This window comes from Dendropsophus ebraccatus, chromosome 11 (assembly GCF_027789765.1).
Source record: "Dendropsophus ebraccatus isolate aDenEbr1 chromosome 11, aDenEbr1.pat, whole genome shotgun sequence".
Classification (NCBI taxonomy): domain Eukaryota; kingdom Metazoa; phylum Chordata; class Amphibia; order Anura; family Hylidae; genus Dendropsophus; species Dendropsophus ebraccatus.
In genome coordinates, this window is record NC_091464.1 from 93492868 (window position 1) to 93517692 (window position 24825).

General features: G+C 46.1%; 1 long non-coding RNA gene across 1 annotated transcript; it reads left to right on the top strand.

The window, feature by feature from the left end:
• Nucleotides 1–792: 792 nt before the first annotated feature.
• On the top strand, nucleotides 793–24825 carry LOC138767460 (uncharacterized). Its single transcript, XR_011358799.1, has 3 exons — nucleotides 793–874; nucleotides 6632–6727; nucleotides 24731–24825. It is a non-coding gene; the product is annotated as an uncharacterized lncRNA (long non-coding RNA).

Consider the following 24825-nt stretch of genomic DNA (forward strand, 5'->3'; position numbering starts at 1 on the left):
GATGTATTGATATTGTATATATTTTGTGTGGTAGTAAGACCGTCCAACTCAATCACCCTCTATGGTGGTACTCACTCCATTGATGCCGGCCTCAATTAACTGTGCCAGCATAAAGTCAGATGCGGCTCGCTTTGCGGCATTTAGCTTTTTTGAAAACAACTTGAGTAATGTAGATATTTTATTTTTGCAGGAGACCAGGTTAACAGATCTTGCCGCCATAGTGAAGGCCAGGAGGGAGTGGAGGTCTGGGCCTTCACAATGGTCTCTTGCGACAGAGCCGTATAGTGGAGTGGCGGTGCTTTTTACCGCACAGGTAGAATGCCGACGGGTTATTGAGTTGGAAATGGGGAGGTGCCTGATCCTGGATGTCCTCATGAAGGGACAAGAGCTTCGGCTTATTAATATCTATGCCCCACAAACAAAGTGGGGCCGTAAAGATCTCTTTACGAGGATTAAGCCTTTCCTTTTTACCAGCCGGCAGGTTATTTTTGGTGGGGACTTTATTAATGTCACCAGGTCCCACGATAGGAGAGGCTCTAATGACCGGCTGGCCTACGACAGTGTCGCACTAAATAGCATAGTTAGGAAAGCTCCCCTGGAGGATGCCCACATCCGGAGCCCCTCGGGCCACGCGGGTTTCACCTATCATCGAGGTAGCTGTAGGTCAAGATTAGACAGGTTTTATTTGAAGGAGGAAGCCGTCTCTTCCGCAGTGAAGGTGGTTTAGGTGGAATTCTCCGATCACTGTCTGATTTTGTTTTCCTTGAATGTTTCAGAGACTCCCCGGATGGGCAGAGGTTACTGGAAGCTGAATTCGTCCCTCCTGGAAGAAGCAGAGGTAAGACAATCCTTTGAGGATTTTCTTCAGAGTCAGGTACCTCTTCTGGACCTATGTAGTAGTAAGTCAGAGTGGTGGGAGATCCTCAAAAAACGGGTTGCCAAGTTCTTCGGCCAGCTCTCGAGCCTCAGAGCCCTGAACAGATACCGTCTGTATCAGGGCCTGAGGAGGAAACTCGAGCATCTGGTCTCGACTGGAGGTAGTCTTTCTGAGATCTCGAGAGTGAAAGCCTTGCTCATGAGGTGCCAGTATGATAGGCACACATCTTTGGTTTTTGAGAGGGACTTCGGGAGGTACCGCTCGCCCGACCCTTACAGAAACTGCAAGATGTCAGTGAGTTGTAAGATCGTGACGGGTCTGATCGACAGTACAGGATCTCTGAAGCGGTCCAGTTCAGAGATCTTGGAGATCGTCAGATCCTACTACTTGGACTTCTTGGGAAGGAAGGATCTGGATCGGGACAGGATGTCGGCTTTCCAGGCTGAAGCTGCTCCTCAGCCGGGAGCTGACCTTCCTCTTGACGGTTTGACAGATACGATCAGAGAAGAGGAATTGAGACTGGTGATTGACAGGCTTGGCCTGAAGAAATCGCCAGGTCCGGATGGCTTAACATCCGAATTTTACAAGACCTTTAAGGAATGCTTGATTCCCCTCATGACTGAGGTATTCAATAAGTGTCTCTCCTCGGGCATTCTGCCGAAGTCGATGAGGAGGTCGGCTCTGATCCTCCTGTCAAAGGGTAAGGATTCTATCCGTATTGAGAATTGGAGACCCATAGCTCATTTTAACACGGATATGAAGCTTTTGGAGAAAATACTATTCAATCGGCTGGTGCAGCTTGCGCCACAGCTCCTATCTGGGACTCAGCATTGCTCGGTGCCAGGCCGAAGCACTTTATGCGCTGTCCTGAGTGTCAGGGAGGCAGTGGAGTAGTGGAGTAGTGCTGGTCTCTGGAGGGGCTACATGCTGTCCTTGGATCAGGCCAAAGCATTTGATTGGGTGAACCATGAGTACCTCTGGTCTGTCCTTTTGAGGTGCGGCCTGCAAGAGGGGTTTGTGAATTGGCTTAAGATCTTGTATGCAAGGGCAAATAGTTTCCCGCTGGTGAACGGTTGGTCTGGCCGCCCTTTTGAGGTCGGGTCTGGCGTTCGTCAGGGTTGTCCTTTGAGCACGCTGTTATATGTTATATTATATATAAATTATTATATATGTTTGTTATGTTTTTGATATGTTGCATTATTATTATTATTATTATTATCTTGTTATGTTTCAGTTTTGTATATGGATAGGTTCGGCAGACGGACTGGCAGTTGGGATTTAGAGGTTTAGGTGGTTAGTTATGATTAGGATTAGTATTAGTATCATTGTACTATTATTGTAGTAGTTAATTTAAGGCGAATGCCTTTTATTTTATGACAGGTGCCAGATATTTTATTTCTGTTTTTGCAGGGGAGTAGCCTTTCTTTTATTTTACGGTTGTATAAGGTGGTAGCCTTCTTCCCTTAATTTAGGCAGAGTCCTTTCTCTTTAGTTTTTCTTAGCCGGAGTGCTTTTCTTAAGTTTATAGTTCATAGTCATGTAATATAGGTAGGTATAGGATAAGTTTAAGGTATTGTTTCTTTGGTGTGGTGTGTGGTGTGTATGGATATGGGTAGTCATAGATGGCCAAGGGCTGGTGGCTTGCAGGCTCGCATGGTTATGTTGGAATAATTAGTGTGTCACATCTATGGACATTTATGGACAGTTATAGACCTCTTCCAGGAATGGACTTTTTAGTTATACCAGAGTTGGGCAAAAGTTTTTGTTTTTGATTGCAGTTATGCATTTGTTATTTTATTGTTATGATTTTGATTTTCATTTTTATAATAAAAAAAAGAGTTGCAGCCGCGGAAGCAAGTTGTATGTCTGAAGAGCTTCTGACTTCCAGAGACCAGAGAAGGGAAATTCCATCTGCTTTCCCCAGGAATGTGGCAGTTTCCTGGGGAGAGTTTTCCTCAGCTTGCCCTGATGGAGGACCGTGCCCCCACTCCCCGGTCTAGGCCGGTGGGGGGTTGAAAACGGAAGTAGCCGGCCAGCGTTCCAGAGAAGGTGCCGGCCAGAGGGATGAGGAAATCCAGCAGGGTCAGCAGCAATGTGGACCCCTCTTCCCTGGCGACGGTGGGAAGAACCCAGGCTCCGACAGGCAGTGAAGGAGTGCAAGTATGGAGCGACAGAGGGCGTACAGAGTCAGTAGCCACCTATTGCTCAAGGATGACGGACATGTTTTCTGAGTATGATCTGCTGGGGAAGCGGCTCAGGAAAACAAGAGAGGAGCTACGGTGTTCCAGGACCTGGCAAAAAAACTCCTCGAAGACCAAGAGAGCCACTTTCTCAGCAAGAGTGAAAGAACTCAAGAGTGAAGTGGAAGTAATGAGGAGAAGGAGAGCAGCGATCCTGGAGGGCAGTGGTGCAATGAAGGAAAAGCTGCACAATGAGGATCGTTTTTTGGAGATGGCTTCCAGTGGAAGAGGTAAGGAGAGTGACAGTCAAGGTGGAAGCAGTGGAGAGAACGGTGATTTGGACAGTGAAGACAAGGTGGAGCAGGGCAGGGGTGAAGCAGGTGAAAAGGGTGAAGTTAACCCGGTGTCCCCCAACACCCCCAAAACCCAAACTGTTCCTGAAACCCAGGTGACCCTGTGCACCCCCCTAGAATCAGCAAGCTTGGAGCCACAACAGGTGGCATTACCTGAGTCGTTTGAAGATGATAACAGTGAAGATGGACTTATTTCCAGCTGACTGATGAGAGCCATAGTGATGCAGGAGTTTCCAATTGCGCTAGATCGCTTCTCTTTCAGTGAGGAGCTGCCAGGGGAAGAAGGAAAAAGGAGAAAGAAAAAAAAAAAAAGAAGTTAAGTTGGTGTATGTAACACAGCAGTCTGGGTCAGCTGAGAAGCTGAATCAGGCTGCTGTGTCCCCAAAACTGCAGGGGTCGGTTTCTGAAGTGGAGCGGGCCCCACAGGGAAAGGGGGTACACAAGCACATGGCCAAAGCAGAGAAAATGGCGGAGGATGCCACTCTCAGCAGTGGGAGTGGCGTCATCATGGTAGAAGGGCCAGACAAAGGGCCAATCGGGAGGCTTGGGCTCTTCAGGCCACGCCCCTTATCATGGGGGGCGTGGTCGGGAGTCAGGGTCTGTGATGGAGGTGGGGGGCGGCCCCCAGAATGTGCGTGTAGTACTTACATGCTCCCCTGCAGGCAAGGGGGGGGGGGGGGAGCATGGCTACATCTGAACCCCAAGTACTAGCAGAGGGGCTCGGCGGCCGAGCAGCAGTGCTGGGAGAGAGGCGGGGGGCATTCCCCAGGCTGGTGTGCACCCCCCTGTGGGCGGGGGGAGTGTCCATAGTTCCCCAGCCCAAGCAATGGTGGAGGAGGGGACAGGACTTCGCCCTAGTGATGTAACAGCTGCGGGCCGGTCCCCAGTGGTAGGGGGGAGTGCCTGCAGCAAGATGGGTGCCGGAATGATGCAATTTGCCCCACTTCTGGTTTCGGCCGAGGCACTTCCGGTTTCGGCAGATGCACTTCCTGTCAACGGTCTGGCATCCCAGGACAGCGGGGAGCGGCCTGGTGACGTGGTTTCCGGCGGGACGGCAGTGTACGCGGTCCGGCCGGAAACCAGAGCAACATCTAAGGTTCCCCCCAGGGTGCAAGGGGCGAGAAGTCCCGGATACACTGGGGATACATCACCAGCATCATCAGTTGCACCAGCAAGAGTGTCCCAGCAGTGGCAGAGCGGTATACAGGAGAAGGAACAGAGTGATGGCCATGCAGAAGCCCGGGAAAGCTGGGTAAAGAGCATACTGAAACAGCCACACTGCAGTTCAGCCCCAGCCCTGGCATGAGAAGTGAAGGTGTAGCGAGTATGGATACAAAGGGGCAAGGTAGTGGAGCTCCTGCTACAGTCGGGTTTCAAAGCAAGTGACATCTTTTCCTTGATCCACCCCTACGGTTCCGTTGAGTTTGACGTCAGCTTTGCTAGGGCAGAGGGGCTTTAAGCCTTCTGGTCCTATTACGAGCTGGCAAAGGAGGAGCCCGGCTGGCGGGATTTTGCTGTAAAAGCAATTTCCTGTCAGAATATGGTCAAAAAGGTGACCGTTCTTACCCGTAACGAGTCACTTTGTTACGACATCATGACCTGGCTAGGCCAGTATGGGGAGGTGACGGATGTCCCCAGAATAAACTTTGATCAGTAAGGGATCTGGTCTGGGGCCTGGACGTTTTCAATCCGCCTAAGGCGTTCAGGCAATACAGTGACGCACATACCATGAGCTACCTTCCTAGGGCGCGATAGGATCCAGATCTTCTACCAGGGTCAGCCGTAGCTGTGTCACAGGTGCGGTGACCCCACTCCCCTTAGCGCATGCTGCACTAGGCAGATGTGTGCTTTGTGTGGTGGGGAGGGTCATCTAGCCGTATCCTGTGACCAGATTTGGTGTCACCTGTGTGGTAACCTCGGTCACCCTTTCAGCCAATGTCCACGCTCTTTCTCCAGAGCTGCGACCGCCCCAGCTGGGGAGAGCCACTTGGTTGCCTCGGCAGGGAAGGGACCAGCAAAGGGGAGAGAGCATTCGGGCCGGTGTAGAAGCACAACACCCCCTCTAAGCTTAGGCGAGAGGAGAAGCGAGGACCTTGGAAGTTCCCAAGGAGTAGTTCACGGTCCGGCTCCAAATGCAGCTTTAGAAGTGCACACTGAGGCTAAGGAGGTTGTGTTTGATGAGGAGATTTGAGCGCAAGGAGGGTGAAATTGCCAGCCCCTCTGATTCCTTCCAATATGAGAGTTTGGATGAGGGTCCGGAGGGGTGGCAGACACAGGAAAAGCACACTAAAAATAAGAATACCCAAAAGAGCAAGAAAGGAAACAAGGGAAAGGGGAAGGCAGAGCCCTCCAAAAAGAAGGCTCTTGCACCAGACCAGAAACCAAAGGAAGGCTCTGCTGCCCCCCCCCCCCCCCCCCCCCCCCCCCGATTGACCTGTCCAACCGCTACCAGTCCCTGGAAGGAGGGGAGGGACTGGAGGAGCCTTCAGGGGGAACAGGGCCTGCACCTTCGAAGGTAATTCCAGCGGAGGTGCAGGCTGGTCAGGCAGGTGAGACCGAGGACCTTGACATGGATCTGTCGGTGTCCCTTAAATGTCCAAAAGGAGGCCTCCTCGGATGTGGAGAGGCAGGTAAGAGGAGGGAAGTAGTAATGCACATGTTTATATTGTATATAATTTTTGATTGGTGAAAGGCCATCCAACTCAATCACCCTCTATGGCGGTGCTCACTCCATTGATGCTGGCCTCAATTAACTGTGCCAGCATAAAGTCAGATGCGGCTTGCTTTGCGGCATTTAGCTTTTTTGAAAACAACTTGAGTAATGTAGATATTTTATTTTTGCAGGAGACCAGGTTAACAGATCTTGCCGCCATAGTGAAGGCCAGGAGGGAGTGGAGGTCTGGGCCTTCACACTGGTCTCTTGCAACAGAGCCGTATAGTGGCAGTGCTTTTTACCGCACAGGTAGAATGCCGACAGTTATTGCGTTGGAAATGGGGAGGTGCCTGATCCTGGATGTCCTCATGAGGAGCTTCGGCTCATTAATATGTACACCTCGCAAACAAAGTGGGGCCGTAAAGATCTCTTCATGAGGATCAAGCCTTTCCTTTTTACCAGCCGGCAAGTTATTTTTGGTGGGGACTTTAGTAATGTCACTAGGTCCCACGATTTGAGGTGGAGTTCTCCGATCACTGTCTGATTCTGTTTTCCTTGAATGTTTCAGAGACTCCCCGGATGGGCAGAGGTTACTGGAAGCTGAATTCGTCCCTCCTGGAAGAGGCGGATGTAAGAATCCTTTGAGGACTTTCTTCAGAGTCAGGTACCTCTTCTGGACCTATGTAGTAGTAGTAAATCAGAGTGGTGGGAGATCCTCAAAAAACAGCTTGCCAAGTTTTTCCGCCAGCTTGGACCTCTTGGGGAGGAAGGATCTGAATCGGGAAAAGATGTCGGCTTTCCTGGCTGAAGCAGCTCCTCAGTCGTGAGCTGACATTCCTCTTGACGGTTTGACAGATCCAATCAGGGAAGAGGAAGTGAGACTGGCGATTGACAGGCTTGGCCTGAAGAAATCGCCAGGTCCGGATGGCTTAACATCCGAGTTTTACAAGACATATAAGGAATGCTTAATTCCCCTCATGACTGAGGTATTCAATGAGTGTCTCTCCTCGGGCACTCTGCCGGAGTCTATGAGGAGGTCAGCCCTGATCCTTCTGTCAAAGGGTAAGGATCCTAGCCGTGTTGAGAATTGGAGACCCACAGCTCTTCTTAACACTGATAGAAAGCTTCTGGCCAAGATACTATGCAATCGGTTGGTGCATTTTGCGCCACAGCTTCTTTCGGGGACTCAGCATTGCTCGGTGCCAGGCCGAAGCGCTTTAAGCGCTGTCCTGAGTGTCAGGGAGGCAGTGGAGTGGAGTAGTGCTGGTTTCTGGAGGGGCTACATGCTGTCCTTGGATCAGGAGAACCACGAGGACCTCTGGTCTGTCCTTCTGAGGTACGGCCTGCCAGAGGGGTTTGTGAATTGGCTTAAGATCTTGTACGCAAGGGCAGAGAGTTTCCCACTTGTGAATGGTTGGTCTGGCCGCCCTTTTGAGGTTGGGTCTGGCGTTCGTCAGGGTTGTCCTTTGAGCCTGCTGTTCGTCAGGGTTGTCCTTTGAGCCTGCTGTTATATGTGTTTGCGATCGACCCTTTCCTTAGGATGGTCGATCGTGGACCATTGGCCGGAGTCAGGATGAGCCTGGCAGAGCCGGATGCCACTCTGAGGGTGGTAGCGTACGTGGACGATGTCATCATCTTCGTGTCCTCAGTGGATGAGGCTCGAGTGGTGATGTCTGAAGTGGAGCGCTACTCGGAGACATCCGGGTCCAAGATCAACCCGGATAAGTGTAAAAGTCTCTAGCTGGGAGGGGGAGATGCCACCTTTGACCTCCCGGACACCCTTCCAGAGCCCCAGTCCTCTGCTAAAATCTTGGGCATCCGATTTGGCCCGGGGGATTACCCATCTGTTAACTGGGATGGCAGGCTTAAGGATGCCGCCCAGAAGGTAGACCAATGGAAGGGAAAGGGTGCACCTGATCAAATGCTACCTGCTCCCTTTGTTCATCTATCTGGGCAGCGTGTGTATCTTGCCAGAGGCGTTCCATGTTAGGATCTACAGCCTGTTCTTCCAACTGTTATGGGGGAACAGGTTGAACTTTGTCAAGAGGGAGGTTACGTATGCACGAGTAGACTAGGGGGGTTGTCTGTGGTCAACTCTGTGGTGTTCTTAACTAACACCTTTGTTAAGATCAACATCTCCAACCTCTGGAAAGAGAGGGCTCCTCCGTGGATACTCTCCTGCAGGGAGTGGTTTCGGCCTTTCTTCCAGAAATGGGAGACAGGAGGGCGAGTGAAGGACTTGCTTACACCTCACGGGCATCTTCCGGCTTACGCTACCCAGACTCTGAAGGCTATTCGTCGGTGGGGTCTGGGAATGTGGGAGATCAGGACCTAGTCGAGGAAATTTCTCGACAAACTGGTTCTGTTGACCCATTTCTAGAGCCCATTGCGCTCAGGGATTGCCCAGGTCGGGATCTAGGGGTGGGCTTAAGCTTGATAAATTCCAAGAGGATCCCCTTGAAGTTTTGGGACTTGGCCTGGCGCTGCTTTCAGGGAAGGCTATATGTAAGGGACAACCTGAAGTACAGGAACTCTGATGATCGTGAGTGTCCCCGTGAAGAGTGCGGGTCCACGCTGGAAAGCATGGATCACTTCCGGCTTCATTGTCCTATTAATAGAGCCATATACAAATGAGTGGGAGCTTCCATCGGCTGGAGACAACTTGCCGGCCTCTCCTATGCGGAGTGGGCCTACGGGACATTCAAGAGCCTTGGTGGCCGAGATCGGGTGACACTTTTTAAAGTTAGCCTAGTGGTTAGGTACTACACCTGGAATGCACGGTGCTTAGTGTCCACTCAGCAGAAAATCCTCTCCGAGGTGGAGGTGAGTAGGAACATCATCGGTGACCTCAGGAAGATCAGGTCTTTAGAGTATGGCAGCTTTTGTACAGATAGGGCTTCTCTCCTATGGAGAGGATTTACTTTTGACGTGCCTTTAATTTGTAGGGAGAGAGTAGGGAGAGTGGTTAGGGACAGTTTATGCAGAGATAGAGTAAGGGAAAAATAGGGACAGTTTTAAATTTAGGGTAGTATCTGGGTTGCCATACTCTGCTCCCGGTGGAGGGCTGGTGCATGCCACTTTAGCGTTTTGTTTTAAATTTAAAAAGAAATAAGGAATGGAAGGCTTACAGGTTACCGAACTTGGGTCTAGATTGTGTTAGTGTGATATGGTTTCAGTTGGGGGGGGTGGTGGTGTTGCTGTTGCCCTTTGGAGGTGGTGTGGCCCGTGGTGTGGCCTTTGGAGGTGGTGTGGTCCTTAGGGGCCGGAGTGGGGGCCGTGCTGGCTCTGGGGGGTGGTGGCATTGGATGGTCTCCCTCAGTTCTGTTTATTATACTGATGAGTTTATTGGTTTCATTATGCTGAAGTATTAAGCTTGAGTTTGGTTTATGTGTGGATCTGTATTGAATTTAAAACTGAAGCAAGTTGTATTATGTTTTAATTTTTCTGAAGTAAGCACTTTATAATTGTTTGAAATGTTAGTGTATAAGGAGTTAGTCATAGGTTGGGTGGGGGTCACCCTCCCAGGCATGCGCAGGAGGCAGAGCAAGGACTCTGGACTGTGACTCTAGGACAATCGCCATGTCTGGGGGGGGGGGGGGGTTAGGGTTACCAAATGGGCAAAGCGTGGACATTGCCCTACACTAGGTGGTGGGGATGGTGCTTTAAGGGGATAATAGTAGAGTTAGTATTAGAGTGTATATTTATATAAAAAAAAAGGTATAGTATAAGCATATTGTATATAGTACTCATTGTTTGAAGTCATATGTGTATATAGTTAAGATAAAGTTAAGATAGGATAAGGTAAGGCAGCCGGACCGTAAAGAAGGGAGGAACACTCCTGAAACGTCCATCCGGTTGCATGCCTCTCTGTCCCCGGTGAAGCAAATGGTGGATCAAGGGCTCCGAGAGGAGTGAAATCGTATCCAGATACCAGATGCTGTCCGCGTCATGAGCACTATGGGTGATATGTTTTCTATGTACAACGTTATTTAAGTTGTTTGCAAAAGAAAAGAAAGGAGATTTTCAGTAAAAAATCCTAAGGGTGCGTTCACACCTACAGGATCTGCAGCAGATTTGATGCTGTGTTCAGTTATTTAAATGAAATCTGCTGCAGAAAATCAGCTGCAGATCCTGTAGGTGTGAACGCACCATAAAAGAAGTTTTTTTGTAAGCGTGGTAAATTTCTGCTTGGACTGTGTTTGTGGAGTTTGGGAGTCTCCTATTTACAGCCGCTACACACCTAGTGGACCGGCATTTCATTGGTTGATTGGGTATTTAGTGTAGCAGTATAAATTGCTATTTGTTTATTTCCTTTATAGGCCAGTACATTAATTTTTGTGGCGGAGCCACTCATTTTTGTTTTGGTTACCATTTTTTTTTTAGGCAAGTAGCCTTTTATTCTAATTTTCTTTATGAAGGCGGTAGCCTCTCTCTTTTGGTTTAGGCAGAGTCCTTTTCCTTTTGTTATAGTTTTTAGGCGGTGTCCTTCTTTAAGTTAGTTATTTAAGTTAGTTTGGTAAGTATTTAGTTAGATAGGTTAGGATAAGGATGTGTGGTGTGAGTGTGTGAATAGGGTTTGTAATAAGGTTGGAAAGCCAAGGGCTGGTGGCGTGTCAAGTTTCGGTTATATTAAGCTGAATTAAGCTAAGTCTTTGTTTCATTTATGGACATTATGGACATTTTTCCCCAAAAGTGGACTTTTTGGTTATGCCTGAGTGGTGAATAGTTTTTGTTCTAAGTTATGAAGCAGTTCTGCATTCTGTTACTTTATTTGTTATCTTATTATTGCTACTTTATTTTGTTACTATACTGTTACGATTTTCATTTTTCTAATAAAAAAAAAAAAACAAAAAAAAAAAAAGAGTTCCAGCTCCAATAGCGTATATTGAAGTTGCTGCAGTTAAAAAGCTTGTAGTTGGATATTGGTAATTGAGCTGGCGGTCCGCCGCGAGGCGAGTTACCGCCTGTCCCAGCCCCTGCCTCTCGGTGCCTCCCAGATGCTCTTGACTGAGTGTCCCGGGGGCCCGAAGCGTTTACTTTGATCGGGGATTGCAATTATTTCCCATGAACGAGGAATTCCCAGTAAGTGCGGGTCATAAGCTTGCGTTGATTAAGTCCCTGCCCTTTGTACACACCGCCCGTCACTACTACCGATTTGATGGTTTAGCGAGGTCCTCGGATCGGCCCCGCGGGGGTCGGCAACGGCCCTGGCGGAGCGCCGAGGAGACGATCAAACTTGACTATCTAGAGGAAGTAAAAGTTGTAACAAGGTTTTCGTAGATGAACCTGCAGAAGGATCATTACCGACAAAAGGCCGGCCCAGGACGCGGGTCCCGGGCGACCGAGGCGAAAGCAGCGGGGCGGGTGCAGGCCCCGAGATGAAACACCACCACCAGGCCAGCGAGTCGGCGCGGAGCGCGCCAAACACAGACAATGATGCCCATATATACACACACAGAGGCACCATTAAACATATATACAGCTACACCACTGACATACACACATATATACGCTGTAATGTAATTACACTAGTGCTGATGTATACACCATGAATAGACTGTACACAGGAAAATCATCTCAGTGTAATAAGAAATACTCAACCAGAAATAAAAGAAAATGCAGCAGATATTAGTGGTGGGTTCTTTTATTAGAGCCCAGAATTAATAGAAGCTGCTGCAGAACATCTTTGGGAGCAAACCTGTCAATCACTTGAGACACTACTGACATACACAAACACACACATATACACCAGTGCTACAGAGATTGCTGACATACACACACACACACACACATATTGACATATACATATATCCACAGATACATATATACACTCACTGACACACATGCACAGAACTTACAGCTCCCAGGCTTCCCCCCCCTCCTCCTCCTGTAGTCCGGGCTGATCTTCACATAGAAGTATTGAGGACATTTGGGTCATGTGACCCAAAGGTCCTTTATCCCTCTCCTGTGCCGTCTGGCAGGTCCTGCTCCTCTGTTCAGCCCGCTCACCCGGCACTACAGTGAGGGGACTGAACAGTGCAGTGGGGGTCCCTCTTCCTCTCTGGACCCCTGGGGGAGCGGCGTACCTACAATGAAGGCAGGGGCCCCATAGCAGTCGCTTTCCCTGCCTTCATTGTAGCTACGCCACTGGCGGGGAGGCCCGGTCTCGACCTGCTGGACCCCCCGCCCTACCCTCTCAACGACCCCCGTGGCGTCGGAGCGTCTGCCGGTCGCGAGAGAGGAGTGGAGGCCCAAGCGCGGGCAGGGAGCGAAGGTGCGCGGCTCGCGGGGGCACACGCACCGCTTCCTCTCTGCCCCGAGCGGCTCCCTACCGAGGCAGCCACGGGCCTCCGCCTCCCTCGCTCCGGCGTATCGTCCTGACCGCTCCGGGCTCCAGCCTGTCGAGTTCTCGACACCTTAGTTTTTTTGGTCTAGCCGTGGCCTCGCCACCCCCGGTCGAGAGGCATCAAGTGTACCCTTGATGGTGAGTGGTGACTGACAGCTGGCCTAACCAGTTAGCTGTCAGCACCCGGGTTCATGTCCACTACATATCCCAGCCCCTGCTGAACTCCCTCCAATTTTTGGGTGGGCTCACTTGCTTCCTCACTCACTTGTAATGGTTCTCTGTGTGCTGAATGCCATGCTGTGTCTGGCCTAATTTTAGGGAGCCTTACTAGCTTCCTCACTCACTTGTAATGGCTCTCTGTGTGTTCAAGGCCCTGCAGTGTCTGGCCTAGTTTTGGGAAGCCTCACTAGGTGTGCCTGCTCTTGCCTCTTTTTGCTGGCCCTTAACTAGCATCCATGTTGACTACTGCTGGGCCTTCACTGACATCCATGTTGACTACTGCTGGGCCTTTACTGGCATCTATACTGGAAGGCTGACTGGCTACCGCTTCTACCTTGTTCACTCTGTCCTTACCGCTATGTTTTGTCAGGCTGAATTTTTGGGTGGTTCATGATAAGCTACCTCTGTTTTAATGGTTCCCTGTGTTCTCAATGCCATGCTGTGTCAGGCTGAGTTTTTGGGTGGTCCCTATGCCTACCTCTGTTTTAACCAGGCTGTTGCACAGAATTAGGCATAATGGTGCCATTAGGCAGCCTCAGAGGCATGCATACATGCTGCCCCTGCTGTTTCCTGTCTATTTCCGTTGTGTTTCCATCAATTTCTGAGGTTGACAGGTTTTCACACGACCTTCCCTCTATCGAACTTGGGTCCCCTCAAAAAATCCTCGAGTCTCCCATTGACTTCAATGGGGTTCGTTACTTGAAACGAGCACTCGAGTATCGGCAAATACTTGGCTCGAGTAATGAGCACCTGAGCATTTTAGTACTCGCTCATCACTAGTTATTAGACTATGGTTGTTACTACAATTAGGCTATTGTGCCCCAATACAAAGTCTATAACAGGGAGCCCGCTGTGTGTCATTTACAGCACTGTTATTTCATGTGGCAGAAAGATCTGTGTTAGAAATATATTCTTCAACCAGTATATTACATATAATTGGTGAGATGTTCTGCAGGCTAGCCTCAACATGAACTTTTCCTGATCTGAATGAATAGACTTGTTATATCTCTCCTCTCAGGCTTTTCTATGTCTGCAGTTTCCTTATCTTTGTCCCCAGATGTATTTTTTTCTTGTCCCTTTGTCTCCTTATTCTGTAAACTTCACCCACCAAGTTTCAAACAGCCTCCTCCATATTATTAGGCAGTTTTTTTTTTTAACTTATGAATTGTGCTGATATCCTGATGAGAATGTGTCAATGAACTTCAGCCACGTCTATAGAAAGTCATGTGACTCCTGAGTCTGTATCACCCGGCTCTGTATTGTATTGTGATCAAACTCGGAGTCAACTTAAAGAGAAATGATCATCTACACTTTGATTTTTTTTTTACTTTGCTGTAAATTATGATGTGGACAGCCATCTTTAAAAGGGAGCACCAGATATGGAGTACATTTCACCAATGTCACTGCCAGGGGCATTCATGACCATTGATGAGGGGGTCCCAGGCTAGGGTCCATACCCAACCCCCCCTCACTCATGTGCTCTATAACTTTTAATTACCCTATTATTATTTATCTACATTTCTCAGAAATGGGACTACAATCAAGTTCACCAGATTAACCACTAAGGGTGGTTTTTCTATCTTTACACACCCAGGTAAAACTAGTTTTGTCAGGTATCACAGTTAGTGCATATAGCTGCTGTGCCCTACTCCAGCCACTAGGTGTCTCACTCCCCCTGTGCACAGCTGCAGTGGAGGAAGGAAGGCTTTGCTCCACACACCACTTCCTAGTCAGTGGGTTTTCTAGTTCTAGCTGAGGAAGAGACTATATGTGTTCCTGTTTTTCCAGTGTGAGAGACTACAGCAATCATGCACTGCTGAACCCAACCCTGGGGTAACCAAATGTCTCTCTGGGGTTAACAGTATGGAGTTTCCTCCATGGGCCGTGTAATGGACGGGAGGCATCTAGAGACCCCCAGCTGTGGTTTTTGTGCTATCGGCTTCGGGTTGTAACACATTTCTCACATCTTGGGATAGGAACATATCCGACTAAATTACAGCATCTGGCATCCAAGAGACATCACATGAGTTCCTGAATCTCTGATTGAATATTACGATGGTCGTACAGGAAGCCGATGATGATCCGGTGTAAATCACTAAAGACATCTCCAATCTGGTGCCAGGGGTTGTAGACGCTCTTAGCAGATCGCTGGAGACTAGTCCTGCTGAAGGGTTACTGATCAAGATATCAATGAATGATTATTTCCATCTCAATACCCCTGAGGTATCATGTGCTCCCACCTAGTGCTTCATCCATCCACCCCCCATCCATCACACTATTCAGTCCTCCCATATCAACTACATTACGTCACTGCCCCACTATATCCTCTTCATCTTTCATTCTGTGCCAATTAATGACATAATAAATCTCTATATTATGTAGAGCTTGTTTCTACTAATGAAGAACTCCAAATCCACTTTAGCGGAACAAAGACATATGATAAAATGCTGGATGCCTGCCACCAACACTAGAGGGCGCTCACTTCATACATTTTTATACAGCTACATTTTACAAAAAGAAAATGTCTAAGCTCAAAAGCTCCCCAATAAAATGTTTTATTGCATTACTTTGCATCTTCCTCCACTTTCCATTCTTTACTCTCTTCTATACTCTCTTCCATTCCCTAGCAGTACCTCTTTCAGTCAATACGCTGCTTTGACTTCCATGAGCTCTACCCTACTCTTCTTTTCTCCATTGACTCCATTTTTTTTACCCTTTTTAATTCTCTTTTTTACTCTGTCCTTCTCCCTTTATTACTTAATTCCACCTTGTTCTCTTCCTCTATTTACTTTCCAATTATAGCTTTCATTATTTACTTTCTTCTTCCATTCACCTCCATTTACCACCTTACTATTGGCCTATATTACTTTGTCTCTTCACTATCCCACTATTTCTTCTTCCATTCTTTACTTTCTTCCTCTACCTACCACCATACTCTGCCCTCCTGCCGCCACTACTCTACTCTCTTTCTCCAGTCTTCACTCTCTCTTCTTCTTTCCTCCATTTATTACCCTACTCTAGCCTTCTCTATTCACTAACCCCCACTATTTCCTCCATTCTTTACTCTCTTCCTCTACCACCATACTCTGTCCTCCTGCAGTAACTATTCTACACTCTTCCTTCATCCATTCTTTACTCTTTCTTCCTCTACCACCATACTCTTCCCTCCTCAGTTCACTACCTTTCTCCATTCTTTATTCTACTATTTTTCCTTTTTTTCTATTCCCTACTCTTATTGCCCTATATAACCTCTCTACTCTTCTCTCTTGACTAGCCTTCTCTTTCCTCCTCCATTATTTCCCTTCTTCACCATTTATCACCCGACTTTATTGTCTATATGGCCTCTATTTCCCACCCTTCTTCATTCACTACCCTTCTCTTTCTTCCTTTATCCACTATTAGAGATAAGCAAGCACTTCTCAATTGAGTAGCTATTCAATCAAGTAGTGCACTTTTCGATAAATTTGTTTGACTGAATATCCAATCAAAAACACTGTAAAAATTCAATTCTCCTCCCACCATGGTTGGCGTTTTTTTCTAGCCAATTACTATACAGGGGTGTGTGAGAGGCCCTAGGAGCACACTGGCATTGCAAGAACAGCAACTATAGTGATTGGCTGGCTCACTCATGTGACCTCCAACTATAAGAACTGAGCTCCCACTGCTTGTCATCAGATTCCATCTTGAAACTAGTTAGGGAGAAATCCTGGAGTAGGGACAGTGAGGATTTAGGTGATTTTAGGCAGGCAGGATCCTAAAAGCCCTTTCTTAGGGCCACTACACAGCACAGCATATAGCTCTGTCCATACAGTGACTAGGATGGCTACCAGAACATGATCGACTTAAGACAGGCAGGCAGCCAGCTCATAGTTGTCCAGAATAGGTTCTCCAGACCTATTTGCCGTTACATTCTAAATGTAGCGGGGAAAGTTTTAGCACTCTGCGCTACTTATAAAAAAGATAGAAAAAAAAGGGTCACCACCAGGCTCTCGTGCACAATTAGCAGAAGGGTCTTCATCAGAGTGTGAGGTAAAATTTTCCCATTTAACCTCTGGATCAAGATCTTGTTGCTGTTTTACCAGGATCACAGTATTGTCTATTTTCAAATTCAATTTTAAATTTATTTAACCCCTTAGCGACCCATGACGTATCTGATAAGTCATGGCGCCGCGGGGGGTGTTCAGAGCGGGGTCCCGTTGCCGCGCCGGCTAATTAAGCACTTCAATGCAGCTGTCAAACCTGACAGCTGCATTGAAGTGCTTTATGCACACTATCCCTGGTGTCTAGTGGGTCGGATCTCCCCCCCGCGATGCGATCGCGGGGGGGAGATCCGTTCTTCTGGCCGGCCCGGGTCTCAGCGTCGGAATGACGCTGATCCCGGCTCGGCAATAGATTGCTATGGCCTGCAGCAGGCCATAGTAATCTATGACCGATCTAATGGATCTTTGCTGTGTATATACACAGCATTGATCTCTATGAGAGATCAGTGCTATGTATATACAAGCCCCCCAGGGGGGCTTCTAGTGTATGTAAAAAAAAAAAAAAAGTAAAAAAAGTGTTTATTAATAAAAAATCCCCTCCCCTAATAAAAGTCCAAATCACTCCCCTTTTCCCATTTTATAAATATAAATTAATAAATAAACAAATAAATAAACATATTTAGTATCGCCGCACACATAATCGCCCGAACTATTAATCACATTCCTGATCTCGCACGGTAAACGGCGTCAGCGCAAAAAAATTCCAAAGTGCAAAATTGCGCATTTTTGGTCGCATCAAATCCAGAAAAAATGTAATAAAAAGCGATCAAAAAGTCATATGCGCAATCAAGGTACCGATAGAAAGAACACATCATGGCGCAAAAAATGACACCTCACACAGCCCCATAGACCAAAGGATAAAAGCGCTATAAGCCTGGGAATGGAGCGATTTTAAGGAACGTATATTTGTTAACAACGGTTTGAATTTTTTACAGGTCATCCGATACAATATAAGTTATACATGTTATATATCATAGTAATCATAACGACTTGAGGAACATGCATAACAAGTCAGTTTTACCATGGGACGACGGCGTAAATGCAAAACTCCCCGAAATCAAAACAAATTAGTTTTTTTCAATTTGACAGCGCAAATGATTTTTTTCCGGTTTCGCAGCATATGTTATGGAAAAATAATGCCTGTCATTGCAAAGTACAATTGGTTTCGCAAAAAATAAGCGCTCATATACGTCTCTAGGTGAAAAAATGCAAGCGCTGTTGACTTTTAAACTTAAAATGGAATAAGCAAAAGCGCAAAAACGAAAATTGGCTTTGACCTTAAGGGGTTAAAAAATTTCATTACAAATATTACAAAGTTTATGAACTTGTTTTCTATTTCTATTTTCAATTAAAATTTTATTATGAATATCAATAACAGGCTCTTGCTTAACATTATGAGAGATGTCACGACTAGGGTTGTGTGCAATTTTTCAGGGGGTCAACAACAGGCTCTCGTTTTTAGAGTGTGTGCATAGGCCCTCCTTATTATGTAATGAAAGGGATTCCCTCTTTCCTTTAGATTGTCGGCTGCCCTTGAACTACAGTAGCTGCATTGGCTTGATGGATCTATGAGTTTATCCTTCCAAATTTAAACAAGATGGGTCTGACCATGTCTAACACATATAATGACAATTACCGGTCGCTGTCCTTTGATTTCCCTTTCGTCTACAGCATCTATGGTTATCATAGATGATGCAAGCTAAGGTGAAAGATGTCAGCAGGAGGGACAAGTATCAATTAATGTTGAGAGAGTTCCTGACAGACCATAACCACGTCCTCCCCAATCCCTCTGCACCCTACAATTATTGGGTGTCCAAGCTGGACACGTGGCAACTGTCCCTTGATGCCTTGGAGGTGCTGGTCTGCCCTGCCGCCAGCATTCTTTCAGAGAGGGTATTGAGCACGAGGGTATTTTTGGAGGGCCCACCTCAAGGGCCTCAAAAATAATTTTTGGAGGTCTGACCTCCAGGGAAATTTATAATGCCTTCCAAAAAATTCAGTTTGAGGCCCTTGAAGCCAGCTCTCACCTCAAGGACCTCAGACAATTTTTGAAAGGCTCACCTCACTCAAGGGCCTGTGGAGAATTTGTGGAGAGCTCCTGTCAATGGCCTGACCATACATTTTTTGGAGGGCTCATCTCACTTAAGGGCCTAAAACTAAATTTTTGGAGGGCTCACATTACTGAAAGTCCTGTTATTGAATTTTTGGTAGGCCTCAAGGGCCTCAAACTCAATTTGTTATTGTGTTCCACCTCAAGGGCCTCAAATTTAATTTTTACATGGTTTCCACGCCCATGTCCCTTTATATGTTGGATGTGTCTGACATCACACACACACACACACACACACACACACACACAATGACAGTAAGTGGTGGGTGCTGTTTGATTTCCCCCTTACCTATGCCATCTGTGGTTGTCATAGGCAATGTGATTTAAAGGGGTGCAGGAAAACTGCAACTTCGTGCATGTTAGATGCACCCAGGCAGGCTTTCCCTGCTGTCCCAGTTGCATTCCAGAGGTGTTCTTCCTCCATTCCCTATCCTTACTCACCTTCCTCCATTCACTATTCTTACTCTTTCTTCCTCCATATACTATCCTTACTCTTTCGTCCTCCATTCATTATCCTTACTCTTCCTTCCCCATTCATTATCTTTACTCTTCCTTCATCCATTCACTATCCTTACTCTTCCTTCATCCATTCACTATCCTTACTCTTCCTTCCTTCCTTCACTATCCTTACTTTCTTCCTCCATTCTCTATCCTTACTCTTCCTTCCTCTTTCTTCCTCCATCTTTAACCCTATCCTTTTCTTTTTCTATTCCCTATCTCTACTCTTTCTTCCTCCATTCACTACTCCACCCGAACGCATACATTCCTTTTCTCCTCTACTCCATTACGTCTCCCTTCACCACCCTACTGCTCTGATATTCAGATATCACGATTTGACCCCTGGGCCCCCATCACAGTCCCTCCATTTCCCACCAGCTCCAATTACCCTCTAATTAGGAAGGCGACACTACAGGTCCGGCCATCATTGACAAGCCGAAGCTGTGTCGGATATTGTAGTATTTTTGATATTTTTTCTTGAAGTTTGCATTAGGAGTAGGAATATAGTGAAGGCCTCCATTAACTCTCCTGTGATTACACTTAGCGTGCCATTATCATCACCGAGTAATAGTAGACTACAGCCCGGCGCTGATTCTGTTTTCATCTTAGGTTAACTCAAGCAGCGCTGCCGCACGCCGGGCCTGTTTAATGCAGCTGCAGGAGGATTCGTCTTTCTTGGGTAATAAGATATACAAAGCTTTTAGGGCCTTACATCTCTCTTTGGATTCTACACATCATTTTCTCCCTTTTCTCTGTGGATCTAAAAACGCTCGTGAATTTTGTTTCCAAACCCGGGGAGAACAGTACGTCTTTGTCCAGGAAAAGTGACATTCTCAATAAAAGCAGCTCCTGTTATATCCGCACTACATCAATTTAACAACCTTTCAAACTTTTCCTTTTTTCCTCTGTTCTGTTTAGTTGATCTGTTGAGTTCTCTTAACTAAATGTGTTAGTTTCTCTATATTTTTGTTTTTATGCTCTCTACTAAGCTGTGTTCTTTTTCACAAATGTCCAATTCATAATTTTTTTTTTTTTTTTTTTACAAATGAAAATAGTCTTAATGCATATCCCTTTTTAATTTAGAGATTCTTGTTTATTTATTTGTCACTGTAGTTATAAAATATAAATCAACAGAGGGTGTGATATAAAGCATGCTTGCAATTTTCATTAATTATAAATATTTTATGTATTTATTAATTTTAGTTGGCATGCCATTTCTCTCCTTCTGCTGTGCTCAATAGAAAAGGCATATACATGCAAGACAGAGAGTGACACCTAGTGGGGAAATACATACATAACACCTTCATCCCCTTTTGTGCGATGTATAACAGAGGTACTGTCAGGAACCGGACAGCAGGACAATACAAGACAGTGAGCCCTGACGCTGAACTCCGCCCACTGTCCCTACCTGCTTGCCGCCATCCGCCCTAAGATGGCGTTGGGCAACTTGGCGGCGGTCCCTGTACTGGCTTGGTGGGACACAAAGACAAGACAGGCAGACAAAACACAATAAAGAGTAGTCCACAGTAGTGATGTCACGATACCAGAATTTTGAGTTTGATACCGATACTAACTTTTTTATTTCGATACTCAATACTAGGGATGAGCGAACGGTTCGGTTCGATCCGGCGAACTTTCGTGAATTTCGGATCGGTCCGAACCGAAAACGAACCTTGCTCTAACGGCTGAATAATTGCAGCTACAATAGTGGGAGTGTGATAGGGTATAGTTTCGTTTAGTTGCATATTAGTTTGATATTACAATGAAAAAAAAGTGGGGGGAAAAATTTCCAAAAATAATGAGAAAAAATATAATAATAATAATAATAATAATAATAATAATAATAATAATAATAATAATAATAATAATAAAATTAATAAAATATAGTGAATCAAAGTGCCAAAATAGTGAAAAAAAAAATGGAAAAAAAAAAAAGTTTACAAGCACTTGATTGCACCCAGGCCAGTATTGTTGAGAAGAGACAAGTCGAGAACCAGGAGGAGGCAGCAGTAGATTGCTCGCCTCTCAGTCCAGTATTGTTGAGAAGAGACAATTTGAGCAGCAAGAGGAGGCAGCAGTTGATTGATTCCAGGCCAGTATTATTGAGGAGAGGCTACTTGAGGAGGAGGCAGCAGTTAATTGATTCCAGGCCAGCATTATTGAGGAGAGGCTACTAGTGATCAGGGGGCGAATTAACTTTACCGTAGGCCCCAGGCTGTTCACCAAGCCTGGGCCATCCCACTCCACTGTAACTATGGAAGCACTAGCCTGGCGTTCATAGTACAGGATAGATAATGTCATGATGTCCTGATTTGTGCAAAATTGCCATTAAAAAAACAGAAGTGTAGCCAGGAGACAGTACACCATTGAAAGTATAAATCTTTTTGGGTGGTCATGGGCCCCCCAGGAGCTCAGAGCCACGGGCTGCCACCCAAAACGCCCATATTATAATCAACTACTGCTAGTGATGATTATATTTCTATTTTTGTTCCTCGGCTTACAAAGTTCTGACAAACTATAAAGGTTCACTGGCCATGATACAATTGCATCTAGGGGGTCACGTGATTCTTTTGAGAAAAAAAATAACAAATGTATCATTCTTTTGTTCCTGTGTGTATATGCCAAGGTTATTTCTGCATTTTGTGTATGTTCACATCTGAACAGTGAAAGGAATTCACTCAATTAGCTTATTTAGAACTGTGAAGGCAAATCGATGGAGGCAGATATGGTTATCGATAAATCACTCATCGACATTTATGAACTAATCTTAGAAGTGAGTATTTGCTAACGCCTTGCCATTAATGAGTTAATAAATGTTGACATAGGTGGAGTTCTAACAGCTTACTGCTTTTTGGCTTATCATTGTGAGTCTGAGAAGCGATGTGTGTGACAGTCACTTGATGTATTTTTTAGAGTTAGTGTCAAAATGAAATGTACAGGTCTGGTCTTCGAATATATCAGATATCTGTTCTCAATAATGCTTACATTCTGTCCCGGTACTTTACATTGCTTCATTTTATATATGTGTTGTTAAAGGCTCTTTCCTTCCTAATTTATCAATTACAAGTTAGTCATGAATGATCTTTATTTATGACGAAGCTAATATGGATTTTTGCCCCCACCTATTGCCCTGTGTGACTACATTGGTCACCATACATTGCTGATAGTAGTTCACGTCCCTACGAATGTGTGTAATTCCTATGGCTTGCCCATAAGGGTTAGCTCTAAATCGCACTATACATTTATATTTGTTAGCGTACAAACACACACACCGTATACGCAGCAGATGTGCAGCAGATTTGATGCTGTGTTCAGTTATTTAGATCTAATCTGCTGCGTATTTGTTGCGTATTTGCTGCGTATCGCAGCAGTAAATAGGCTGCGTATACGGTGTGTGTGTTTGTACCCTTAGGCTATGTGTCTGTGTGAAACATAATGCAATGTATTTCCAATTGTAGCCAATGTGCCGCTAATTATGTTTGATTCGCTATGTTTGTGTAATATCTTTTCCAGGAATTTTCTTTGTTTAATCACATGTTGCTGAGAAACGAGGGTGTGACTTATGGTTTGTGTTAGCGAGCTGCCCGTGCTACTAACTCACTCCCCCCTCCCCCATCCGGATTGTGGTGTTGAATTCACGTTATGTTTGAAATATTTGAGGCTTACACTATGACCACATGATGGGAGTAGTTGTGTACTGTGTATATGATATGGGCCGGCAGCAGACATCATTGAGGGAGAGGGAGGGAGTTAGCAGCACGGGAAGCTCCATAACCCACCCACATAAGTGACGTCATATTTAGTTAGCAACATTGCCTCTAAGGGTACAAACACACACACCGTATACGCAGCCTATTTACTGCTGCAATACGCAGCAAATACGCAACAAATACGCAGCAGATTAGATCTAAATAACTGAACACAGCATCAAATCTGCACCACCAAATCTGCTGCAGATCTGCTGCGTATTTGCTGCGTATACTGTGTGTGTGTTTGTACCCTAACAAGGAAAAAGCCTCGACTAGCTATTACCTTACCAAGCGAGCATTGTTTGCAAGAGGTTTATATTATTTATCTTTTTATTAAGGTCCATGCTCGGCCACTGCTATGGGACGGCCCTGCGCCGGGGTACACAAGCCGGCTAAGGCAGAGTGCCGCATGGAGGGAGGTTGCCCGGATTGTATACCCAGATTGGGACAAGCATAGTAGATTACACAAGTTGATCATTGGTAAGTTATTTACCCACTATGTCAAACAAGAAACTCTACTGTTATGGTCACCTGACGCTCATATATTACTAATGTCTGTACGTTTTTTGCTTTCAGCCAAACATGTGGAGACCAGGTGGTCCAGTGTGAGGGGCAGATTCATCAGGGAGCGACGGCAGCTGATGAGGCGTGGGGCCCCACAAGAAGAACTCGGCTCTTTGCGTTTTGCCCCAATGCTGCGTTTCATTTTGAATGCCAGCAGACGGCGCCAGTAAGTGTGTGTCTTAATTGCATCTGTCCATGCTAGGATGAGATGATGTCAGTATTAGTTCAGTCTGTTATGTGTGCAGACATATAGACATGTGTTACGTAGACAGAGATTATATACATCGAGCTTCCTGCAGGGGGACCTATATATTTCTGGAACTGGATAATAATAAAGTTACTAACAATAATGCTCCCCCTGCTGTACACTCAATATTCTTTATAAATGCAGCGTGCCCTAACTGGATACTAAAAATTGTTTAATAAGTCGATGATGTAAGACCTAACTGGAGTTCGATTTAGCTACAAAGCACGGACAGGATAAATGGCGACAAATGTGCCCCAATGATTACATATAACCTAACAATGTCCCACTCATTTCTCAAGGGAGATTTTTAGGGAGCCAAGGGCTAATTAGCGCAAGATGTGAGAATAAATTACTATTTCTTTGCAGACATATTATTTTCCCTGAGCATCATTTTTGGGGAGCAGTGTGTGAATGTTGATCAATAGTCTAGATTATGCGCAAAGGTAAGGCTAACACCAGGGGTGTAACTAGAAATGGCTGGGCCCCATAGCAAACTTTTGATTGCCCCCCCCCCCCCCCCCCGACTGACCACTAAACGGTCAAGTGAAGTCATAACTACATAACTGCTAGCTCTGGTCAGGAGTGCTTGCAGTTAAAGGGACAATTGCAAAACCCAGGAGACCAGCAGGGCCACCCGGTGCTGCAAATGATGACGGCTCAGGGGGCCCAGTGTATTGCAGGAGCAGGCCCCTGATGCGGCGGGCCCCATAGCAGACGCTATGGCTGCTATAGTGGTAGTTACGCCCCTGGCTAACACATTGGACATACTGGATAAAAAAGGATACTAAAAGCCTAAGTAAAATCCTGCATTGGATGCATATTGGTTCTTGAGAATTGTTACAATGTTGCTAACATGTTTGTAATAACAGATTTTGTCCACTGTTCATTTGTCAGCAGAGATGAAGAAGCTCAACAAACAGCAGAGGCCTCATCGGATGAAGAGAATAAAGAACCTCATCTGACGGAGGCGCGCACCATGACTCCACCAC